Source organism: Eurosta solidaginis, chromosome 4 (assembly GCF_040869045.1).
Source record: "Eurosta solidaginis isolate ZX-2024a chromosome 4, ASM4086904v1, whole genome shotgun sequence".
NCBI lineage: Eukaryota > Metazoa > Arthropoda > Insecta > Diptera > Tephritidae > Eurosta > Eurosta solidaginis.
In genome coordinates this window covers 204501237-204516277 of record NC_090322.1, presented here as the reverse complement: position 1 = coordinate 204516277, position 15041 = coordinate 204501237, and the positions used below count along the sequence as shown (strand labels likewise).

The 15041-nt window shown below is 37.2% G+C and overlaps 1 protein-coding gene and 1 long non-coding RNA gene across 8 annotated transcripts in view; one reads left to right on the top strand and one right to left on the bottom strand.

Annotated features, from left to right (window-relative positions):
- LOC137250907 (uncharacterized) overlaps window positions 1–15041 on the top strand; it is a 341188-nt gene that overhangs the window by 22965 nt on the left and 303182 nt on the right. The gene's annotated exons all lie outside the window — the stretch shown is intronic.
- The window catches only part of LOC137250915 (uncharacterized), a 570288-nt gene continuing 561396 nt past the window's right edge, over window positions 6150–15041 (bottom strand). The window contains exon 2 of the long non-coding RNA XR_010953116.1: window positions 6150–6630. This is a non-coding gene — a long non-coding RNA (uncharacterized lncRNA). The remainder of the gene's footprint in view (window positions 6631–15041) is intronic.

Genomic DNA, 15041 nt, shown 5'->3' with positions numbered 1-15041 from the left:
TAAGAGAGAAAGGGCAGCGTATTTACAGAAACAAACAAATAAAGATAAAAATCCAAAGCAAGAATAAATTATATTCCGCTGTGTAGGATATATAGCGCATACAATAGAACTGCTTCCACCCTAAGTTGTTAATATGTTGCATACTTTTAGGAGCATTTGTAATGCAACTGTTTGCGCTGCCGCTTGTGTTTAATTTCTGAGCTCCTATTAAAATATGCAGTATTTCCAAAATCTCCGGCACAGTTTAGGGATAAAAAAAACTAAATTACTTTTAAGGTCCCAAAAATAGGGATTGCTTCTCGATGTGGACTAAAGTATAGAATTCACATTTCTAAGCCATATACACACATTGTTAAAGCGGTCGGAGGAAATGTCAAAATTTGAAATAGCGCCACATGATTATGTAGTACACATTTAGGAGCATTTTGTAGTGCAATTGCTTCCGCAGCCGCGTGCGTTTAATTTCTTGGCTCCAGTTAAAATAGTTATGGCTCAGCCATGGAAACGAAACAATTCAAAACTCCGTGATGCCATAGACCACGCGAACTATTTCGAGGCTCAATTATATGGAGAGTGGACACGATTTTAGAACAATTGTGTTAATTTCGCTAGGCTTTTATTAAAGCAATGAGAACATAAACTAAATATTAATTGAAAGTCATGTCGTTTTGGAATTTCTGTCAAACCGCCGAAAGCAGATTCTGATGATGAAAACGACGGAAGAACCCAGGGAAATGGATCTTGGAACATCACAAACTTTAGAAGAAGCTGGACCCAAATCTTGCGTACCTATTTCCAGGATTGAAGGTTTGATAACAAGCGATGGTGAGTATCAGTTTATAGGTTACGCTTTAGGAATCGTGATCGCTCTTTACGCAAGGAGGGAGTGGGAAGACTTGGAAAGATCAATATAGTCGAACGACTGTATTTATACAAACAAACAAAAAAGCCATCACGAACTCATCTATAGCAAGAGCTAACAAATTATATTCAGCCCCCGCAATAGGGTATATATATCATGTGTTACACAAATGATTAAATTAATGGCATATGTTTAGGGGCATTATGTGATGCAATCGTTTCCGCTGCTGCTTGCTTTTAATTTCTGTGGTCCTGTTACAGTATGCAATGTTTGCAAAATTCCAGACTTTTTTAAATTTCCCCTCAGCGGAAACGGGGCTCATTGACTTCCGTTGTCGTCGGTCTTTATATTTTTGAGCACCTATTGAAATGCGCAGTATTTAGTGTTAATCCGGTGGCTTTTTATTTGCTTAGTTTAGTTTTTTTCATATATTTAAAGGTAGGGATGTACGGTATAAGTGTTATATATTCCAGAATGGGAATAGGTGCTCGGAATAAAAAGACCGACAACAACGAAAGTAAATGATTCGTAAACTATTCCCAAATGTTCAAACGCACACATTGCTAAAGCGTGCGAAAGAAATGCCATGTTCAAAATAGCACCACATGATTGTGTAGCATACCTTTAGGAGCACTTTGTAATGCAATTGCTTCCTCAGCCGCTTGCGTTTCTGGGCTGCTGTTAAAATAGTTATGGTTCAGCCATAGAATCAACACAATTGCGAGATATTCCACGGAGGGAAAGCAAACTCGTGTGGACACCGTTAAAGAATGAATGTGTAATGAGAGTCTAAACTAAAAATCAATTGGAAAACACGTCCTTTTGGAATAACTGCCAATAAGTTTCTGCATACGAAAACAGTGAAAGAACCCAGCGAAGGGATGAAGAAAAAGCTGGGCCTAAACCTCCTGACAGCCATGAGCTCTGTAAATACAAAGCAACAGACACATGCGTACTTATTTCATTGTTAGAAGGATTGATTAGAAGGGATAGTGATCATCAATTTATAGGTTACGTTCCTTACGCAAGGAGAGAGTGGGAAGACTTAGAAAGTTCAATATAGTAGAAGGACTGTATATTTACTCAAATAAACAAAAAAAGTCATTGCGCCCTCTTCTATAGCAAGATCGAACAAATTATATTAAGTCCCTGCAATAGGGTATACATACGTCACACAATTGATTCAATAAGTAGCATAGATTTAGAGTCATTTTGTGATGCAATCGCTTCCGCGGCTGCTTGCTTTTAATTACTGAGCTCCTGTTACAGTATGCAATGTTTGCAAAATGCCACACTTTTTAAATTTCACCTCAAAGCAAAAAACTTACCGAAGGCACTCGTCGTCATAGCGCCACATGATTGTGTAGCATACATTTAGGAGCATTTTGTAATGCAATTGCTTCCGCAGGTGCTTGTGTTTGATTTCTGAGCTCCTGTGAAAATAATGATGGTTCGGCCATGAAATCGATATCGTGCCGTAGACCACGCGAACTATTTCGGGGCTCTCAATTACATGGCGTGAGGAAACGATTTTAGAACGAATATGCAAATTTTGTTATAGCTTTGATTAAGGAAATGAGAATGAAAACTATATAAATCAGTTGGAAGTTACGTCCTTTTGTATGAACCCAGTGAAGGGATGGATCTTGCATCATCATAAACTTTCAAATAAGTTGGGCCCGAACCTTCTGACAACCATGCGCTCTTAAAATATAAAACAACACACATGCGTAGTTTTTCCAGGCTTGAAGGATTGATTAAAAGGAATTGTGAGCATCAATTTATTGGTTACACTTTAAGAATCGTGATCGTTCCTTACGCAAGAAGGGGGTAGGTGGACTTAGAAAGTTTTATGTAGTCGAACGACTGTATAATAACAAAAGCAAACAAAAAAACATAAAGCCATCACGCACACTTCTAAAGCGAGTTCAAGCAAATTAAGTTCAGCCCTCCAATAAAGTATATCCATAATGCAGTGTACAAATGAGTAAATTTGAAGCATACATTTAGGAACGTTTTGGGTTGCTACCGTTTCCGCTACCGCTTGCTTTAAAGTTCTGAGCTCCTGGTACATTATGCAATGTTTTCCGCATTTTAAATTTCCCCTCAAGCGCGAAAAATCTATCGAAGGCAATTTCTTTCTTTGTGACTTCCATTGTCGTCGATCTTTATATTCTGATCACCTATTCAAATGCGCAGTATTTAGTGTTAATCGGTGGCTTTTTATTTAAAGGTAGGGTAGGTATATACGGTCGCTGTATTATATTCCAGAATGGGAATAGGTGCTCAGAATAAAAAGACCGACGACAACGAAAGTATGTATATGATTTGTACACTGTCTTCAAATGTTCGAACACATACATTGTTAAAGCATGCGAAGGAAATGCCATATTTAAAATAGCACCACATGATTGTGTATCATACCTTTAGGAGCACTTTGTAATGCAATTGCTTCCGCAGCCGCTTACGTTTAATTTCTGGACTCCTGTTAAAATAGTTACGGTTTAGCGATGGAATCGAAACAATTGCAGAGCTCCGTGGAAAGCAAACTCGTGTGGACACGATTTTAGAACGAATGTGCAATGAGAGTCTAAACTAAAAATCAGTTTGAAAACACGTCCTTTTGGAATTACTGTGAATACACCGAAATAAGCTTCTGAATACGCAAACAACGAAAGAACCAAGCGAAGGAATGGATAAGAAACTGTGCCTAAACCTCCTGACAGCCATGAGCTCTTGAAATATAAAGCAACACACACATGCGTATTTATTTCATTGCTTGAAAGATTGAATACAAGGGGTAGTGAGCATCAATTTATAGGTTACGTTCCTTACGCAAGGAGAGAGTGGGAAGACTTAGAAATTTTACTGTATATTTACTGAAACAAACAAAAAAAGTCATTGCGCCCTCTTCTATAGCAAGATCGAACAAATTATATTAAGTCCCTGCAATAGGGTATACATACGTCACACAATTGATTCAATAAGTAGCATAGATTTAGAGTCATTTTGTGATGCAATCGTTTCCGCGGCTGCTTGCCTTTAATTACTGAGCTCCTGTTACAGAATGCAATGTTTGCAAAATGCCAAACTTTTTAAATTTCCCCTCAAAGCAAAAAACTTACCGAAGGCACTCGTCGTCGGTCTTAACGTTTTTGAGCACCTATTAAAATGCGCAGTATTTAGTGTTAATCCAGTGGCTTTTTATTTGCTTAGTTTTATTGTTTGCATATATATATATATTGCATGTACGGTATAAGTGTTATATTCCAGAATGGGAATAGGTGGTCAGAATAAAAAGACCGACGACAATGAGAGTAAATGATTTTTACCCTGTACCCAAATGTTCGAACCCACACATTGATAAAGCGTTCGAAGAAATTGCCAAATTTGAAATAGCGCCACATGATTGTGTAGCATACATTTAGGAGCATTTTGTAATGAAATTGCTTCCGCAGGTGCTTGTGTTTGATTTCTGAGCTCCTGTTAAAATAATGATGGTTCGGCCATGAAATCGAAATCGTGCCGTAGACCACGCGAACTATTTCGGGGCTCTCAATTACATGGCGTGAGGAAACGATTTTAGAACGAATATGCAAATTTCGTTATAGCTTTGATTAAGGAAATGAGAATGAAAAATATATAAATCAGTTGGAAGTTACGTCCTTTTGTATGAACCCAGTGAAGGGATGGATCTTGCATCATCATAAACTTTCAAATAAGCTGGGCCCGAGTCTTCTGACAACCATGCGCTCTTAAAATATAAAACAACACACATGCGTAGTTTTTCCAGGCTTGAAGGATTGATGACAAGGAATTGTGAGCATCAATTTATTGGTTACACTTTAAGAATCGTGATCGTTCCTTACGCAAGAAGGGGGTAGGTGGACTTAGAGAGTTTTATGTAGTCGAACGACTGTATAAGAACAAAAGCAAACATAAAAAAGCCATCACGCACACTTCTAAAGCGAGTTCAAGCAAATTAAGTTCAGCCCTCCAATAAAGTATATCCATAATGCAGTGTACAAATGAGTAAATTTGAAGCATACATTTAGGAACGTTTTGGGTTGCTACCGTTTCCGCTACCGTTTGCTTTAAAGTTCTGAGCTCCTGGTACATTATGCAATGTTTACCACATTTTAAATTCCCCTCAAAAGCGAAAAATCTATCGAAGGCAATTTCTTTCTTTGTGACTTCCATTGTCGTCGATCTTTATATTCTGATCACCTATTCAAATGCGCAGTATTTAGTGTTAATCGGTGGCTTTTTATTTAAAGGTAGGGTAGGTATATACGGTCGATGTATTATATTCCAGAATGGGAATAGGTGCTCAGAATAAAAAGACCGACGACAACGAAAGTATGTATATGATTTGTACACTGTCTTCAAATGTTCGAACACATACATTGTTAAAGCATGCGAAGGAAATGCCATATTTAAAATAGCACCACATGATTGTGTATCATACCTTTAGGAGCACTTTGTAATGCAATTGCTTCCGCAGCCGCTTGCGTTTAATTTCTGGGATCCTGTTAAAATAGTTAAGGTTTAGCCATGCAATCGAAACAATTGCAAAAAAAAACTGCGTGAGGGATCACGCACTATTTTGAGGCTCAATATTATCGCTATCTATAGCTTTGATTAAAGCAATGAGCAATGGATTTACTGTGAAAACACCGAAAGCAGGTTCTGGTGCCAAACAAAATTTTAAGAATCCAGAGAAGGGATGGATCTTGTAAAATCACAAACTTTGGAAGAAGCTGGGCCCAAAACCAGCCGCCAACCATGAGCTCTAGAAATACAAAACAAACAAACACACAAATGCGTATCCAGGCTTTAATGATTGATTACAAGGGATTATGAGCATCAATTCACAGGTTACGGAATAGAGATCTTTCCTTACGAACGGAGGGAGTAGGTAGACTTGGAAGGTTTATAGAAAGAAAAGAAATACAGAAAAATAAAACACCTTTCAGTATTAACAAAAATAATGTTTAATATGTTTTAATTCCGTGTCATTTGTTTATTCAATTCAAATTAGATAGATTAAATTATATAATGCTTAATCACTAGATAACTTTACGTTTTCATGCAAATGCCTTTTGCTTTTTTGTTCAACTAAAATAAAAAGTATTTTTAACTAGAAATATAAATATCGAACTTGTTAACACTCAAGATAAATTACAATTTGATATTTTGTATGTTTGAAAATTCTTTATTTTCATTTGCTTTGATTTTTGTGCTTTTATTATGTTACTATTTTTGTTGCATTGCACCGTAAACAATATTTTTAAACAACTTCATTTATTTACAGAACAAAAATAGTATACAATATTTTGACAATACAATTTAATGTTTTTTTTTTTAAATTAAAGCTTTATATCTATCAGCACCAAAATATATTTATAGGCCCAGGTAAAAGAGCGCGATCCCGCCCTGTCAACAAAAATTAAGATTAATATTAATAACATTGAAAGAATTAAAAAAACTATAACAATAACTATGTTTGAATGTATATATACGTTTATATCTAAATAATATTTAATTTATTTGATGTCGAACAATGATTGGAATCAATACTTTTCGTATTGTTTGAACATAAAAAAGATTTTAATCATTCTTCATTTAAGGTAGTCCTGTAGGCAGCGTTCTCAGAGGTGCTTCAGATATATGCTTCTACTGCTTCTGCATTCCGTCCGGTAAACTTGCGCTCTCAGAGAGCAGGTGTGAGGGTCAGTTGCGAAAACATTGGCAGCCTGTTGCGATCCCTGTGAACAAAAAGTAAAAATAGTATTAATAAAATTGAAATAATTAAACGAACTTTATGTTAATTCAACAATAGCCACATACATAAGTATGTTTATATATATATATATATATAAATAAGTTGATATCTATATGTAATTAGTTTTTAATAAATATTTATGGATTTTTCCATTTAAAATTGATCAATGATGGGAATTAATATTTTTCTATTTGTACCGAAAAAGGAAAATTGATAACTTTCTATTAAGGCGCTACGTGGGTTGGTTAATAGGTTTATCGATAACTACTGTCGATTTGTGCATATATCTTGAACCAAGCCAAATGTCAAAGTTTAATTGCCCTACATCTCTTCAACCAATTTTTGTTAACTTTTTTTTCGTTATATAGGTACCTATTTGTAGATTACGACACAATTAGGCTCCGGGCTCTATTTAGCTTGGTTCAACAGATATACACAATAATCAGTCTAGTCGTCAGTAGTTGTCGACAAACCGGATATCTCACGTAGCGTCTGAGCTATTAATGACAGAATGTGGAATCAAAAAATCTACAAGTAGATAGCTATATAAATGCAAAACAAGAATTTATAGTCTTGCTCGGTTAAAGGCAATTTAGGTGATGGGTTATTTGTTTACCGATAAGTTCCGATTTTCGCCTTAAAGGGTTAATGATAGAACTTTATATCAAATTGTGGATTAATCCACAAGTAGGTGCCTATAAACTGCAAAAAACAAAAACTTCGTTGTTTCTGTTGTAGCGATAAGGACACTCCCCGAAGGCCTTGGGGAGTGTTATCGATGTTGATGGTCCTTTGCCGCTGGCAACCCCTTGAGATGGTTACGCTGCACAGCCCATTGAATCAATTTGGTATTTTAGTCGCCTATTACGACAGGCAAACCTACCGCGGTTATATTCTAAGCCCTCTAACCCGCTGGGGTCAAAAACTTCGTCATTTGGCTTGGTTCAGGAGATATACGCAAATTGACTGTGATTATCCATAAACTGATTCAATCACGTAGCGCCTTAATCGTAACGGCTTATAAAGTGCTAACCGCAACATCTGTGCTCCAGAATACTGGCAGCTTTATAGACTTAAGTTTTTTTTCACCAACTTTTGTTACGCTAACTTTATTTGGCAGAAATTGTTCGATGATCTGTCAGGTGGAGTGTAGTGAGGAGGGAGGTAGTGTTTTCAGGTTCTTTCTTCAATAAAATATGTTCAACCTTCAGTTAGTTCAGAATTCATGCTCTGGGTACAATATATGTATGAATACTCCGCCGCTGTGCAAATCGGGATAAGGGATATATGTATGTGGAGTACAGATACATATTTTCCGGCAGATGCAGGTCTTGTATGTTCTTGAATGTTGTTGCGTTCAAACCTGCCTGGAACAGCTTGTTGAACGACAAAAAAATACATGCCAAAACTTTAAAGAAAGAGACGGAACGTTCATTTTTTAAAGATATGGTAGCGCTGTTTGAAAAGGGAATGCCAAAACACAGTTTATGTCAAATGGCAGCAATTACATAGAAGAAGAAGAAGTGGAACTATCTCTCTATATTTGTATCATGCGTATACCTAGTATAGTATCAACCAACCTTCCTGATCAAGAACATAAATTTTAGTATGAAAATATTCCATGTTTTGTTTTTAGCGATTTCTTGACCCCTCAAACCTTTGGACCTGTAGATTTTAGACGCCTCTTTTCGCATGTTTTAGTCTTTTATCATCGCGATGTGTGGCGAAGTTGATTCTATCTACATCTATATATTTAAAAGCGCATTGGGAAAAATCCCTCAGGAAATAATACAAAATGCTACAACCCGCTCTGGCAGCACGATTTTATATCAGATGCCATAATACCAGTAAAAGTCAAATGGATAATATGGCGACCAAAATCATTGAGTGAAACTATTTTATACCGTGGAATTTTCGTTCACAAATACGCTTCCATACACAATGCGTTGCTGCGCCTATACGAAGCGTGTCCCTGTAGGCATCATAGCTTAACGCATCCATTTTTTATGCAGGCTCGCTGGAACACTATGAAATAAGTGAAAAATGTGCTCCCCCTGCTAAACTACTTTGTCAGGTTGTAAATCGGTTTCATGTAGCAAGTGTAAGAGCCGAGTGGAGTAATTGTCAGATATATATTATGCGAACTGCTTCTCTCTGGAAAACTTTTCTTTTTTTATTGCACAGAGGCGCATACGTATTTGGTTCCTACAAAGGAAATCCAGGACACTGGAGTATGTGATAAACTTGATTTTGTTTGACCATATTTTCACAATACGCCAAATCCTGCAGAAAATGTACAACGACAAAATAGACACGCACCACTTCTTTTTCGACTTTAAAACAGCTTTTCGGAGCACCAAACGTAGTGGATTGTATGCTGCTATGACTTGATGATTGAGTTTGTGTCTCCTACACCAGCTGCATACGAATTTGGAACAACCGCTCCCAGTCAGACAAGGCAACACATTAACGTGCGATATATTAACCCTGATGGATGGGTAAAATACTCCAGCTAAAGGGACCCGAATCTGAAAGTTTAGTTGAAGGAAAATGTTGAAGGAAGACTTGATCTCCCTTGCTGATCTTAAACGGGGCCAGTTATCGAAATGCAAGGATGTCCGACATAAGTTGCCATTGTGGCCTTAGCTATTAAGCGATTAAGCGTCATTTAATAAGAATGAAAATTTTATTCAACCAACCAACTTGCGTCATCACAACTCATTATCTAAAACGTATGGCGCCAGTTATACGAGGGGTACCAAATAAGTTCAGGGAATTTAGTTATAATTGAAAAACTGGCAACACTTTTTCATTTGTCATCATCTGTCTAAGAGGGGTGATCGTCCTTCAAGTAAGAGTTCAAAGTTAAAGTTGATAGCACATTTGGTTTGTATTTTATGCGTAAGTTTTGGAAGTAACTTTTTTTAGTGGCGTAGTTAAAATGTGTAACATATAACAAGCAACGTGCTGTGATTCAATTTTTAGTGTAATCTGGCGAAAAACCCAAACGGGAAGTCACCTTAGATGAGACTTGGATATTTGAGTATGACTCTGAGACGCGTAAACAAAGTGAATAGTGGGTGAAAAAGGGTGGGGAGCTCCGTTCATAGTGTATTCCCGCTGGCCAGACTGTAACTGGAAAATTCTATGTTAGCGTTTCGGAGAGACAGGCGGCATGTGATTTTTGAACCGAACTCGCCATCATTGCATCACGACAACGCACCGTTCGTTGTGCAAGAATTTTTGACAAACAAAAATTCATCCAAACGTTCCTCTTACTTACTTACTTAATTGGCGCTTAACCGTCTAAACGGTTATGGCCGTCCAACAAGGCGCGCCAGTCGCTCCTTCGCTCCGCCAACCGGCGCCAGTTGGTCACACCAAGGGAGTTTAAATCGTCCTTCCAACGGAGTGGGGGCCGCCCTCTACCTCTGCTTCCATAGGCGGGTTCCGATAGAAACACTTTCTTGGCCGGAGCATCATCTTTCATTCGCATAACATTGCCTAGCCAGCGCAGCCGCTGCGCTTTAATTCGCTGGACTATGTTGATGTCTGCGTATAGCTCGTACAGCTCATCATTAAATCTTCTTCGGTACTCGCCATCGCCAACGCGTAGAGGTCCATAAATCTTTCGAAGAACTTTTCTCTCGAACACTCCCAAAGCCGCTTCATCTGCTGTTGTCATGGTCCATGCTTCTGCCCCATATAGCAGGACGGGTACGATAAGTGACTTGTAGAGTACGATTTTCGTTCGCCGAGAGAGGACTTTACTTTTCAATTGCCTACCTAGTCCAAAGTAGCATTTATTGGCAAGATTGATTCTTCGCTGGATTTTAGTGCTGATGTTGTTGCTAGTGTTGATGCTGGTTCCCAAATAAACGAAGTCTTTTACTATTTCGAAATTATGGCTGCCAACAGTAGCGTGGTTGCCAAGGCGCATATACGCTGACTCTTTGCTCGATGACAGCAGGTACTTCGTTCTGTCCTCACTCACCATCAAACCCATCTTTACCGCTTCTTTTTCCAGCTTGGAGTAAGCAGAACTAACAGCGCGGGTGTTTAGGTCGATGATATCAATGTCATCAGCATATGCCAGTAATTGCACGCTTTTATAGTATATTGTTCCAGTGCGGTTAAGTTCTGCAGCTAGTATAATTTTCTCCAGCATCAAATTAAAGAAATCGCACGATAAGGGGTCACCCTGTCTGAAACCTCGTTTAGTTTCGAACGGCTCGGAGAGGTCCTTCCCAATTCTGACTGAGCTGATGGTGTTGCTCAACGTCATTTTGCACAGCCGTATAAGTTTTGCGGGGAAACCAAATTCAGACATAGCGGCATATAGGCAGCTCCTTTTCGTGCTGTCGAAGGCGGCTTTAAAGTCGACGAAGAGGTGATGTGTGTCGATTCTCTTTTCACAGGTTTTTTCCAAGATTTGGCGCATTGTGAAAATCTGGTCGATGGTAGCTTTACCAGGTCTGAAGCCGCACTGATAAGGTCCAATCAGCCGGTTCACGGTGGGCTTCAATCTTTCGCACAATACACTTGAAAGGACCTTATATGCGATATTAAGAAGGCTGATTCCACGATAGTTGGTGCATTTTGCAGTATCCCCCTTCTTGTGGACTGGGCAAAGAACACTTAGATTCCAACCGTCGGGCATGCTTTCGTCCGCCCATATTTTGCTAAAAAGCTGCTGCATGCGCCTTACCAACTCCTCGCCGCCGAACTTGAATAGCTCCGCAGGCAATCCATCAGCGCCCACGGCCTTGTTGTTTTTCAATCTGGTTATTGCTATTCTAACTTCGTCATAATCGGGCGGGGGGACATATATTCCATCAATTGCTGCCTCCATTTAGGAGAGCAGAGAAGTGTTCTCTCCATACGTTCCTCACCCACCCTAAAACCCCGACATTGCTTCCTGCGACATTTTTCTATTCTCCAAGATGAAGTCGCATCTCAAAGGAGCTCATCATGGTTGTGACCGTGGTGCTAGACGGGCTAACTTTGGGGGACTACCTTCACAATCATCAGAGAAACGTTGGAATCATTGCTTAGTGTATGGAATCGATTATGAAGGTTCTTAGTAAATTTTTTACTAAAACTTCATTTTCTTGTTTTTTATTTAAAAATTTCCGGAGCTTAATTGTCACATACCAAAAAAAAAAAGCATGATCGAGTTTGCAGTGTTTAAAATTTGTTGGGGTATTTTATTTCGCAATTGTATATTAGTTAAAAACATTCTATATAAATAAGTACAATGTGAACTGTACATGCAGTAATTATGGGATCGTCTCCGGTAAAACAATTTAAATTTAAATAAGTAACGAATATGGCAATTTGCACTTATTGCTTAAGCAAATAAAAAATAAATGCGCATTTAACTACAATTAAGCGCCTACATTTAAACGATTTGAAGTTCAGATACAAAGTGAACACATACAAAGGCATGAAATTAATGTAGCCAATTCTCCATAATTTCTAGTCTAGCAGCTCATCGCATTTCATTGAGTATATTCTTGTTTACTAATTTAAATCTTTAGGCATTTGTGTAGGTATTTTTAGTTTAATTAATCAAATAAATAAGGCGGTGAAATATAATTATTTAGTGTTTTAGCAGCGTCATCTAAGTGCATGCAAAACTTTTTATATAGACCTTGACATTGAATATTAGCGACTGTGCGGGCGCTAAAGCATTTTTTCCAAAGAACCTTTCCATTTTCGCTAAGATGATTATGTAAGCGCATTGATTTATTGAGTAAACAAATTTGTCTACAATATCTTGGCCTTTTTAGTGTATTTTACTTCCTTTATATTAGGTCGGTTGAATGTTTGTCCGCTTTCATACAAATCTCGCAATCGATTTTTAAGTAACTTCTCATTGAGCCACAAACGTGAAACTTTACACATAGGTTAGAACACCGTGACAATGCAACAAAAGGGGGGAAAATCCGTTAGGTGGCGCACGGATCGAAATAATTCGATAAGAATTTGAAAATTTTCAAACCAGCATTTAAGTAACTTCTCGATGAGCTAGAGACTTGAAATTTCAAACTTAATTCAGAGGTCGATGACAGCCGATCACACAATACAAAAAATGAGAGATATTTAGAAAAATCACACGGAACGGAGGAAATTTTGGGATTGATTTTTATGTAGTTCTCATTGAGCTACAAGCGTAAAACTTAGCAGATAGGTTAAGACACCGAGAAAATGTAAGGAGAATAAAATAATTTTAAGCACTTCCTTTACACAAATGGACAAAAGTCAGCGAAAAATTTCTCCTTATATAAAGACATATTATTGCCAAACTTTGATTTTTAAATTTTGATATAGAAAATGCAAAAATATTTATGAGAAGTAAAAATATAAAGGTGGAGCGCAAATGATTGACTAACAATATCTCCTTTCCTACCAACTTTCCAATCCAAGTAATGTATATATATTAGGGCGGGTCGATTTAAAAATCGCTAATTGCTCTGTGAAAATCGTATTCTAGGGATCAAAATAAGAAACTTTGCCGAAGGAACCATACCTCTAAAACGAATTCTGATGCCCCCCCCCCCCCCCCCCCTTGGATCGAACTTTTGGGTAGGGGCAATTTCAATTCTACATGCTGTGTCTAGTGGTGGCTTAAAAAAACAACACACCCACACAACTATGTTTACGACATGCAAATGTATCACAGTGATGCCTTGGTTTTAAAAGGGGGTTGTAAAAGCGCTAATTTCTAATAATTTTTTTAAATTTCTTTTCTAGTACTAAGTTAAATTCATTTTTTAATTTACATATGTTCTGACTAAATAAATTTCTAAAGAGAAAAATAAACTCCAAAAAGAAAAAACATAGGCATGTCAATGTGGGATTTTTCAAAATTTGCCCCTACGACCCAAAGGGGGGACATCAGAATTCGTTTTAGAGGTATGGTTCCTTCGGCAAAGTTTCTTATTTTGATCCCTAGAATACGATTTTCACAGAGCAATTAGCGATTTTTTTGCCTCCCCACAAATCGAACCGGCCTAATATATATATATAAGGAGAAAATTTTCTCTGATTTTTGTCCATTTATATAAAGGAAGTGCTTAAAATTTTTTCATTTTATTTTTATTTTGTACAGTTTCTGTTTATTTTCAATATACTATACAGTTAATAACGCACACAACGCAACCAATAATATATGAAGCTAAAAGTTTAAGGCAATTTTCTATGCGTTTTATTAATTTTTTTCATAAAAGATAAAACAGAATAAAAAACTGAAATCAATTTTTACTCCAATTTCATAAAAAATAAATAAAATAGCAAACGCTATCTGTGTTTTAATTTAAAAGATATCCATGATAAATAAAAATCCACTATAGTCTATAAGTCTTCGTAATATGTTTGAAGAACGCCGATAAAATTACTTTCAATAAGGAAATCCACTTTTCGTCCTTTTAAAGAACCCATCAAAAATGTAAACTCTACATTCCACATTGTCTGAGAACGTCTTTTTCAAGTTTTGGGCATGTGTTTTACAGCGACTCCAAACGATATCTGGCAAATGAATTTTTTGAGGGAATATTTTCACCTTCTGGGCTGGCCGAACCACTGCCGATGAGTGACCTCCGTTTAAATAAAGTTTTTAATAGGTTATTATGAATATGAATAAAGGAATTTCAAATCAGATGGTGTCTTATTATAAGTCCAAGCAATTTTATATGTGCAATAAAACTTATAATAAGGTTATACTATGGTACACCAATCCTTATTCAACCTCGTTATTACAACAGCTTATGTAAGCCTGACTTTGGGTGGGCTATATATGTATAAGCCTTGTATAAAAGGTCCTAAAACAGCAAGTAGTTCCTTTTAATGAGGACTTACTTACTCAAGTAAGTCTTACTTTTGTTGGTCCATAAGCCTTATAATAAAATTGTTATATTCTATCTTATGGCTTATAATAATTCCTTGTGTAAGTTTTACTTTATATGAGCTATAACCCTTACACACAACGGTATTTTTCAAATAAATATTATGCCTGTTGACATGAGTACAGAAAAACAAGGAGTACCATTCGTATGGATACGATTTGCTACCGGTCGAGCCCGTCGTTTTACGCTGCATATATGTATAATTGCATAGCCCTTTTGTCTACATGTGGACTTAGAAATCCAGTTAAATGTTTCTGAAATTAAAAATCCAATTTCGCTCGGCAGCGGTTTCGAAGCAGATGAAACAGTCATAGAATCGAGTGGCAAACACATGGGACGAAAATGATATTAGGTTGATGTTGCTTTAATAAAGCTACAACGCCTCGATTTCTGCTTACCTACACCAAAAATTGTTATAGAACCTCGAAATAAGTTAATGTAGAGGAGGAAGTTTCCGCTATATAACACGTCTTAATTAGATATAGCT